Consider the following 10,751-nt stretch of genomic DNA (forward strand, 5'->3'; position numbering starts at 1 on the left):
CCCCACTCTTCTAGAAGACTCCATAAGCTCTGCTTAATGTTTTTCTGTGGATCTCTGCAACTGCCTCCACCCAGAATTAGGTAAAGCCTCTGAGAAGACAGTTATGCTAGGTTCCTATGTACAAGTATAGCAGAGCACCATTAATAGTGTTAGGGGTTGCATTATTCACATGGATGTGTCTCAATTTGGGACAGTCATTGATTGGCTGTTCCCTACATTTCTGCTCCGTCATTATTCCTGCAACATTTTGTAGGCAAAACAAATGTGGGGTTGAAGGTTTTGTGGGTAGATTGATACGCTGCTCCCTGTATCCTATCCCTTCCCATCACAGACCTCCAGCTTATCAAACAGATAGGCTGTCCTCACCAATTTTCATTCTAGTTCTCAGCACTCTCTCACAGAGATATACACTTAAATGCATATAATTTAAAATGAAGAAAACTGTAAGAATTCAATATTTAGATGAGATATGGTATTCTCAGGCTGGTAATTTCCAGATGTATATCTATATATACCTATGGAGATCTGATTTTTTTTTTATAAAAAGTCAGAAATATACAATAGAAATGATGCTGGTCTAACTGCATGTCAGAACACACACACACACACAAATAAACATAGGTCTATATATACCACCCTGCACAAAACTCAAACCCAAATGCATCAAGGACCTCAACTTAAAATTGAATACTCTGAAGCTCATAGAGTAGAGAGTGCAGAATACTCTTGAATGCTTTGGTACAGGAGACAACTTTATGACTACAACACCAGTAGTGCAGGCACTAGGATCGGTGATTAACAAATGAGACGTCATGAAACTGAAAAGCTTCTATACGGTAAAGAACACCTTCAATGGGACAAAATGGCAGCCCCTAGAATAGGGAAAGATTTTTACCACCTTCCTATCTGGGAGAGGGCTAATATCCAAAATATATAAAGAGCTTAAGAAACTAGACATAAGCAAGAAAAGTGATTTAATTAAAATTGGGGTACAGATCTAAACAGAAAAGAAACACAAGCTCATACAACTACTCTGGAAATAAGTCTGGTGGTTCCTTAGGAAATTGGACATAGTATTTATTACCTGAGGGCCAAGCTATACAACTCCTGGACATATACCCAAAATTTAATCCAAAATATATCAAGAACACATGCTCCAATATGTTTGTAGCAGCCTTATTTACAATACCCAGAAGCTGTAAAGGACTCAGATTGGTTCTTTAACAGAGGAACAGATACAGAAAACATGGTAAATTTACTCAGTGAAGTACTACTCAGCTATTAAAAACAATTAGCTCATGAAATTCTTAAGCAAATGGATAGAACTAGAAAATATCATCCTGAGTGAGGCAACCCAATCACAAAAGAACACACATGGTATATACTCACTAAGTGGATATTAGCCTACAAGCTCAGAATACCCAAGATACAATTCACAGACAATATGAAGCTCAAAAAGAAGAAAGACCAAAGTGTGGGTACTTCAGTCCTTCATAGAATGGGGAACAAAATACAAACAGGAGCAAAAATGGAGACAAAATGTGGAGCAGAGACTGAAGGAAAGGCAATCCAGGGACAGCCCCATCTGAGGATTCATCCCATATACAGTCACCAAACACAGACACTATTGTAGATGCCAAGAAGTACATGCTGACAGGAGCTTGATATGGATGTCTCCTGAGAAGCTCTGCCAGTGCCTGACAAATACAGAGGTGTATCTTCAGAGCCAACCATTGGGCTTAGCACTGAGTTCTCAATGGAGGACTTACAGAAAAGACTGAAGGACCTGAAAGAGTTTGCAACCTCATAGGAAGAACAATAATATCAACTAATCAGACCCCCCACAAAGCTCCCGGGACTAAACCACCAACCAAAGAGTGCACATGGAGGGACTCATGGCTCCAACCACATAAGTAGGAGAGGATGGCCTTGTCTGGCATCATTGAGAAGAGAGGGCCTTGGTCCTGTGAAGGCTCAGTGCCCCAATGTACTGGAAGGCGAGTATAGGAAAGCAGAAGTGAGTGGGTGAGTGGGGGAACACATTCATAGATGCAGGGAGAGGAGAGAGGGGAAAGGGAATTTTGAGGAGGCAGGGAAAGGGAATAATACTTGAAATGTAAATAAAGAAAACATCCAATAAAAAAAGAAAGTGTTCAACATTTCTCCATTTTATATCTGTACAGAGCTGTGTCTCTAGTTGCATATGTAGCAGAGGATGGCCTAGTCAGCCATCAATGGGAGGAGAGGCCCTTGGTCTTGGGAAGATCATATGCCCCCGTACAAGGGAATGCCAGGGCCAGAAAGCAGGAGTGGGCGGGTTGGGAGCAGGGTAGGGGGAGGGTATGGGGGACTTTAGGGATAGAATTTGAAGTGTAAATGAAGAAAATACCTAATAAAAATGTGTAAAAAAAAAAAAAAAAGAATGGCTAAGATCAAAAACACAAGTGGCAGCTCATGCTTGTAAGAACATGTAACAAACAGAATGCTGCTCCACTGCTGGTGGGAGTGCAAACTTTTACAGTCTCTTTGGAAATAAATATGGTCATTTCTCAGAAAAATAGGGATTGATCTACCTCCAAAGCAAGCTATACTACTCCTAGGTATTTGATTTTCCCCTAGAAAAAATTATGAAAGAAATGTAGTGTTTAAATGAAAATATTTTGGATATTCTAGCCTATTTTCCTTTAAAAGTAACAGCACCAATATTTTTATATTTAATCATTTTATTTGCACTTTTTATGACATTATGGTAGTTAAACACTACTGGTAACCTGACTGGATTTAGACCCATTATAGATAAATGCCTTCAGTATATCTGTGAGGTTATTTATAGAAAGTTTCAGCTGAAAGATGAAGACCATCAAGACTGTAGAGTTTGTCATCCAATGAGAAGTTATTTGAGCACACATGAAAAATAGAATTTAGGTGGGTCCAAGAACTCATCTATTTTCCTTCTAAATGTAAAACACTGTTACTTCATTTCCCGCCATTATGTCTTCTCAGCCACAATACACATAATGTGCATCTTATATTAAACCAGAACTCTGGGTAAATATTTCTTTTTTAAGTTTACAACATAAAATAAAATACATATAAAGTTTTGCAAGGCACAATTATGTGAATGAGAACTCCTGATCTCAAGCTTTTTTTATACTAGTAAAGCTTTTCTGGAGATGTTGATATAATTTATGAATTAATAATTGATAGGATAATATATACAAGAGATATAGATCATCCACCATCGTGTAGTTCTGAGACCACAAGAAAACAATTATTTCTATTTGGGAATGAGAATGGAAATAGCAAAGAGTGTCCATTGGTGTAGGCAGTCCAGTCAATGGAGACTCTTGAGCTCAAGAGGTATGTTGCATATTATTACTACAGCAGAATAAGCCTAGAAATTAGTCCACAGTCTGGTGAACTGCAAGGAACATTTTAGTATCACTGGAGAGAATACAAGAGCCATTAGTACCCAGAGCTTTATGTGACTTACAGGTGTTACCAAAAAGACTGTTACTTTTTTGCATTAGTGATTACCTCAGCGGGTTTGCAAACTATACAAAGTTTTGAAGACTCAGTTCTTGCCTCTAAACTAAAATTACCTATTCATTGTACTGTTTCAAAAAATTTTGGTCTGTTTCACTTATATATTACTTAGATTTTAATTTCACAAGTTTGTATCTGCCACTGTGAATTATTCTTCACATTAATTTCCACAATCAGAGAGTTCTTTCAAAAGATCTCTTTTTTTTCCTGTGCCACACACTGTATAGGTATCACTTGGGACTTGATTTATTTGACTACATCAATTCAGTTCTCCTGCAAATTTCTTCCCAATTGCTGATTATATTTAAGAGTATAGAATTATTTATGAAAATTGATATATAATATCTATATTATATATATTATATCTATTTTCTTATACTTCTTATAGACACAATGAAATTTATTTTATATTTTTCTTGGTAATAAGACAAAGAATATTTTCATATCATCTTTTTTGCTGAACATGAGCCTTTTTGTACACTGTTTTTCATTATAATTTCACTATTTACATTTTAATTTAAATATATATTAACCATAATCTTCCTCTCCCCAAATTTTTCAAGATACTATCCACATTCCTGACCCCCTCTTCCTAAGAGAAAAACAACCACCCAAAAACCTGATACAAGAAAAAAATCTCTACAGAAAAAAAAAAATAAATAGAAAAATACACCTAAATAGAAAAAAACCCACCAAACTACAACAAAATAAATGTATACACACACACACACTCAAATGTTGAACACCTGTGTAGACCAAAAATTGGGTAGTCAGCTACTCCTGAACATTAAGTCTGACTTGGAGTGGTTAATAGACCCAGTGTCACTCTGTTTGAGAAAATTTACTTTCCACTTCAAGAAGGTATAGATGACAGTTCAGCTGTTAACCTTTACACTACTGACTAGGGTTTCAGCCATTAATTCACCTTTAAAAAATATAATAAAAAGTTCTGTAAGGAAAGGTCACCATCTTGACTGAGCCTCTGAAGGTCTTTGAAGAGTTTTGCTGCATGAAGGGCAACAGGTAAGGGGCCCTTCCAAAAAACACAGCAGCTGGAAACCCCCAAGGAGCCCAGCAGACATGGGACTCATCATCCCCCTCAAACCCTCCCCGCCCTGGGAACTCTCCTCCCCTTCCAGTCTGAGCCTTCAACCAAGACAACCACCTTGGCTCCTTTTCTGAAGACCCCACAGTCTGAAAGCCTCACCAGAGAACAGGTGAATACAGGGCAACAGCTTGATGGTGCATCTGAAGAGCCAACACTCTGAAGGCCTCTTAGGAGATATGCTGCATTCAGGACAACATTTCAGCAGCTGGTCTGCCACTGTGAAGATCTCACAGTCTGAAGACCTCCCAAGAGAGACACTTAAACCAGGGCAACAAACCACAGGAATTCACATCTCTATGAAGACCTCACAGTATAAAGGATTCCCAGGAGGTCTGCCACAGCCAGGGACATAGGCCTCCCAGGAAACCTGCAGCAACCCAGGGACACAGAAGGCAGGCTTCAGTCAGAGACACCCAGGCCAGCTAGGACCAGAGATACATAGTAAGTGAGAGGCAAGAGCAAGACCATAAGCAACAAAAGCCAATATAAATGAGCATCATCAGAACCCAGTTCTTTCACCACAGCAAGGCTTAGGAACGCCAATACATCTACATACCAGGATGCTGACCTAAAATTCTATCTCATGGAGATAATAGAGTCCTTCAAAGATGATATAAATAACTCACTAAAGGAAATAGAGAAAAACATGGGTAAATAGGTAGAAGCTCTTAAAGAGGAAGCAAAAATCCTTAAAGAGTTACAGGAAAACACAGAGAGGTAAAGGATTTGAACAAAGCAGTCTGAGACCTAAAAGTAGAAGTAGAAACACTAAAGAAATCACAACTTGGAGATCAACCAATTGGAAACAAAAAGAACTATTCAAAGAATCTACCAAACCAGGAGCTGATTCTTTAAGAAAATCAACAAGATAGATAAACCCTTAGCTAGACTAACCAGAGGGCACAGGGACAGTATCCAAATTTTAAAAATCAGAAATGAAAAGGGAGAGATAACAACAGAAACCAAAAAAATTTAAAAAATTATTAGATCCTAATATAAAAGCCTATACTCAACAAAACTGGGTGAAATTGATAATTTTCTAGAAAGATAACAGGTATCAAAGTTAAATCAGGATCAGATATCTTTTTTATTAAACTAATAAAATTTATTTTAAAATCTACAACTCAGTATTGACAGTTTTTTTTTAATTTTTCCAATTTTTTCTTAGGTGTTTTCTTCATTTACATTGCAAATGCTATCCCAAAAGTCCCCTATACTCTACCTGCACCCTGCTCCCCTACCCACCCACTCCCACTTCTTGGACCTGGTGTTCCCTTGTACTGGATGACATAAAGTTTGCAAGACCAAGGGGCCTCTCTTCCCAATGATGGCTGACTAGGCCATCTTCTATAGCAGAGGTGTTGACATTTTTAAGTCAGAATCAGATAAACCATTTAGCAGTCCCATAATCCCTAAAAAAAAAAAATAGAAATTGTCATTAAAAGTCTCCCAACCAATAAAAGCCCAGGATGAGATGATTTTAGTGCAGAATTCTATCAGACCTTCAAAGAATACCTATTACCACTACTCTTCAAATTACTCCACAAAATAAAAGTAGAAGGAACACTACCCAATTGTTTCTATGAAGCCCCAGTTACACTGATAACAAAACCACACAAAGACCCAATGAAGAAAAAGAACTTCTGAAGAATTACCCTTATGAATATCAATGCAAAAATACTCAATAAAATTCTTATAAACCGAATGCAAGAATACATCAAAATGATCATTCACCATGATCAAGTAGACTTCATCACAGGGATGCAGGGATGGTCCACCATACAGAAATCTGTCAATGTAATCCATTATATAAACAAACTCAAAGAAAAAACACATGATCATCTAATTAGATGCTGGAAAAGCATTTGACAAAATTTAACACGCCTTCATGGTAAAAGTCTTGGAAAGATCATCAATCAAGGACCGTAATTAAACAAAGTAAAAGCAATATACAGCAAACCAGTTGCCAACATCAAACTAAATGGAAATAAACTCTAAGCAATTCCATTAAAATCAGGGAGTAGTAAAGGCTGGGCACTCTCTCCTTATGTATTTAGTATAGTACTTCATGTTCTAGCCAAAAAAAAAAAAAAAAATTAGACAATAAAAGGAGGTGAAAGGCATAGAAATTGGAAAGGAAGAAGTCAAAATACCACTATTTGCATATGATATGATAGTAAACTTAGGTGACCCTAAAAATTCCACCAAAGAACCACTGAAACTGATAAACAACTTCAGCAAAGTGGTTGGATATAAAATTCACTAAAACAAATCAGTAGCCTTCCTCTTCTCAAAGGATAAACATGCTGAAAAAGAAATAAGGGAAATGATACCCTTCACAATAGGCACAAATAATATAAAGTAACTTGGTGTGACTCTAACCAAGCAAGTGAAAGACCTGTATAACAAGAAGTGCAAGTCTCTGAAGAAAGAAATTGAAGATTTCAGAAAACATAAAGATCTCCCATGGTCATGGTTCAGCAGGATTAACATAGTAAAAATGGCCATCTTACAAAAAGCAATCTACAGATTCAATTTAATCCCCATCAAAATTCCAACTCAATTTTTCACAGAGATAGAAAGGGTATTTGCAAATTCATTTGGAACAACAAAAAACCCAGGATAGCAAAAAATATTCTCAACAATAAGACAACTTCTGGGGGAAATCACCATTCCTGACCTCAAGCTCTATTACAAAGCAAAAGAGTTAAAATACCACATAGTATTTTTACAGAGACAGTCATGTGGATCAGTGGAATAGAGTTGAAGAACAGAAATTAACCCTCACACATAAGATCACTTGATCTTTATCAAAGAAGCTAAAACCATTCAGTGGGGGGAAAATAGATAGCATATTCAACAAATATTGCTGACTTAAGAGTGGCTGTCAGCATGTAGAAGAGTGCAAATTAACCCATTTTTATCTCCTGGCATTAATTTCAAGTCCAAGTAGATCAAAGACCTCCACATAAAACCAGATAGAGTGAATATATTAGAAGAGAAATTTGTAAAGATCCTTGACCACATTGGCACAGAAGAAAATTTCCTCAACAGAACACCTTGGTCCAAGCTCTAAGATCCACAGTAGACAAATGGGATCTCATAAAACTGAAAAGCTTCTGTAAAGCAATCGACACTGTCAAAAGGACAAAACTGCAAGCTACAGATTCAGAAAAGATTTTACCAGTCCTACATCCAATAGAAGACTAATATCCAATATATACAAAGAACTCAAGAAGTTAGACTCCAGAGAACCAAATAACCCTATTAAAACTGGTATAAAGTGATAAAGAAAGAATTCTCAACTGAGGAATATGGAATGGCTGAGAAGCATCTAAAGAAATGTTCAACTTCATTAGTCATCAGGGAAATGCAAATCAAAACAACCCTGAGATTCCCCTTAAAACTAGTGAAAAACTCAGATGACAGCAGATACTGACAAGGATGTGGAGAAAGAACACTCCTCCATTGCTAGTGGGATTGCAAGTTGGTACAACTACTCTGGAATTCAATCTGGAGGCTCCTCTGAAAATTGGACCCAGCTATACCACTCCTGGGCATATACCCAAAATATGCCCCTACATATAACAAGGACACATGCTCCCCTATGTTCATAGCAGCCTTATTTATAATAGCTAGAAGGTAGAAACAACCCAGATGTCCTTCCCAGAGAAATGGATACAGAAAATGTGGTACATTTACACAATGGAGTACTACTCAGCTATTAAAAAAATGACTTCATGGAATTCACAGGCAAATGGATGGAACTAAAAGATATCATTCTGAGTGAGGTAACACTGTCATAAAAGAAAACATATGGTATGTACTCATTGATAAGTCGATATTAGGAAATACGCTTGGACTATTCATGATACAACTTATGTAACACATGAGACTTGGATGCTTGAAGCCAACCATCAGACTGAACACAGGAAGCTCAATGAAGGAGGTAGAGGAATAACCAAAGGAGCTGAAGCAGTTTGCAACCCCATTGGAAGAAAGAAACAACAATATCAACCAACCAGACACCCAAAATCTGTCAAGGACAAAACCACCAACCAAAGAATACACATGGATGGACCCAGGACTCTAGCTGCAGATGTAGCAGAGCATGGTCTTAAATCACATCAATAGGAGGGGAGGCACAAGGTCTTCCTGTGGCTTGATACCCCAGCATATGGAATGCTAGAATGGTGAGGTGGGAGTGGGTTGGGGGGCACCCTTAGAGAAAGAGGGGTAGATGTGGAATAGGGATTTCCAGGGGGAAACTGGGAAAGGAAATACCATTTAAAATGTAAATAAATAAAATAACTAATAATATTTTAAAAAGTAAAAAGAATTCCTGGAATTCAGTGAAAATTATGACACATCATACCCAAACTTTTGGGATACAATGAAAGCAGTGCTTAGAGGAAAATTCATAGCACTAAGTGCTATAAAGAAATTGGAGAGAGACTATACTAGAAACTAAACCACACATCTAAAAGCCCTAGAAGAAAAAGAAGCAAACATAACCAAATGGGGTAGATGACAGGAAATAGTCAAACTCAGTGTCAAAATCAACCAAATAAAAAAAAGTGAACTTTACAAAGAATCAACAAAACCAAAACATGGCTTTTTGACAAAATCAACAAGATAGATAAACCCCTAGCCAAACTAACTAAAGGGCACAAAGACAGAATCCAAATTAACAAAATTAAAAATTGAAATATAACAAGAGAAACTGAGGATATTCAAAAATCATCAGATCCTACCACAGAAGCCTATAGTCAACAAAACTGGAAAATCTAGATGAAATGGATGATTTTCTAGACAGATACCACATACCAAAATTAAATCAAGAGCAGGCAAACTCTCTAAACAGTATTATAACTCCTAAAGGAAAGAGAAGCAATCATTAAAAGTATGCCAACTAAAAAAGTAGCCGAGGGCGAGATGACTTTAGTGCAGAATTCTACCAGACCTTCAAAGAAGAGCTAACACCAATACTCCTCAAAACATTCCATAAAATAAAAACAGAAGGAACACTACCTAATTCATTCTATGAAGCCATGGTTACTCTGATACCTAAACCACACAAAAACCCAACAAAGAAAGAGAACTTCAGACCAATTCTGCTTATGAATTTTGATCCAAAAATGTTCATTAAATTTCTCACAAACCAAATCCAAGAACATATCAAAGCCATCATTCATCAAGATAAAGTAGGTTTCATTCCAGGGATGCAAGTGTGAGACCTTGACTTAAAGCATTTCTCCCTGGAAGGTAAAGCCCCTAAAACATTTCCCCAAGCTTGTTTTCCCTGATCTTTAAAAATACAGCTAAAAAGAAGCTCTTTGTTCTCTATAGCCAGCAAAAGGCTTTTTTGTTTCTATACTGTACAACCAGAGATGCCGGCCTTCCTGTGCCGAGGACACGAAGATAAAAATTCAGAAAGAACTCATTCCTCACTCCTGCCTTGTAAATGTCACCAAGGACACCCGGAAGAGAAGAACTCCTCCCAACTCCTCCCAATTCCTCAGCTAGCTGTTAAAAGCCCCCTACTGTCACCTCTCAGGGTAGAACTCCCCTGCCCTGCGAGGCACTAGGGGTTCGTCCTCAGCTAGCTGATAATAAAACCTCTTGCAGCTTGCATCAGGTGTGGTTTTCTCTCAGGACGGTGGGGTGTTGGCCAGTTCATCCCGGGACTTTAGCGGAGGCCCAGCATCCGCTAAAAGGTTGGTTAAATCTACCAAAACCCACTAACTTGATCCACTATATAAACAAATTCAAAGGAAAAAAAAAAACACATGATCATCTTATTAGAGTTGAAAAAGCATTTGATAAAATACAACAAACCTTTATTTTAAAAGTATCAGAGAGATCAGAAAGTCAAGGCCCATACAAAAACATAATAAAAGCAATATACAGCTAACCAACAGCCAATATCAAATGAAGTAAAGAGATACTTGAAACAATATCACTAAAATCAGGGACAAGACAAAAATACCCACTCTCCCCATATGTATTCAAGATATAGCTAGAACAATAAAAAAGGAGATCAAGAGGATAAAAATTGGCTAAGAAAAAGTCAAGATACAACTATTTGCATATGATA

This window comes from Mus caroli, unplaced genomic scaffold, assembly GCF_978045245.1.
Source record: "Mus caroli unplaced genomic scaffold, Mus_caroli_1 scaffold_20, whole genome shotgun sequence".
Classification (NCBI taxonomy): Eukaryota; Metazoa; Chordata; class Mammalia; order Rodentia; family Muridae; genus Mus; species Mus caroli.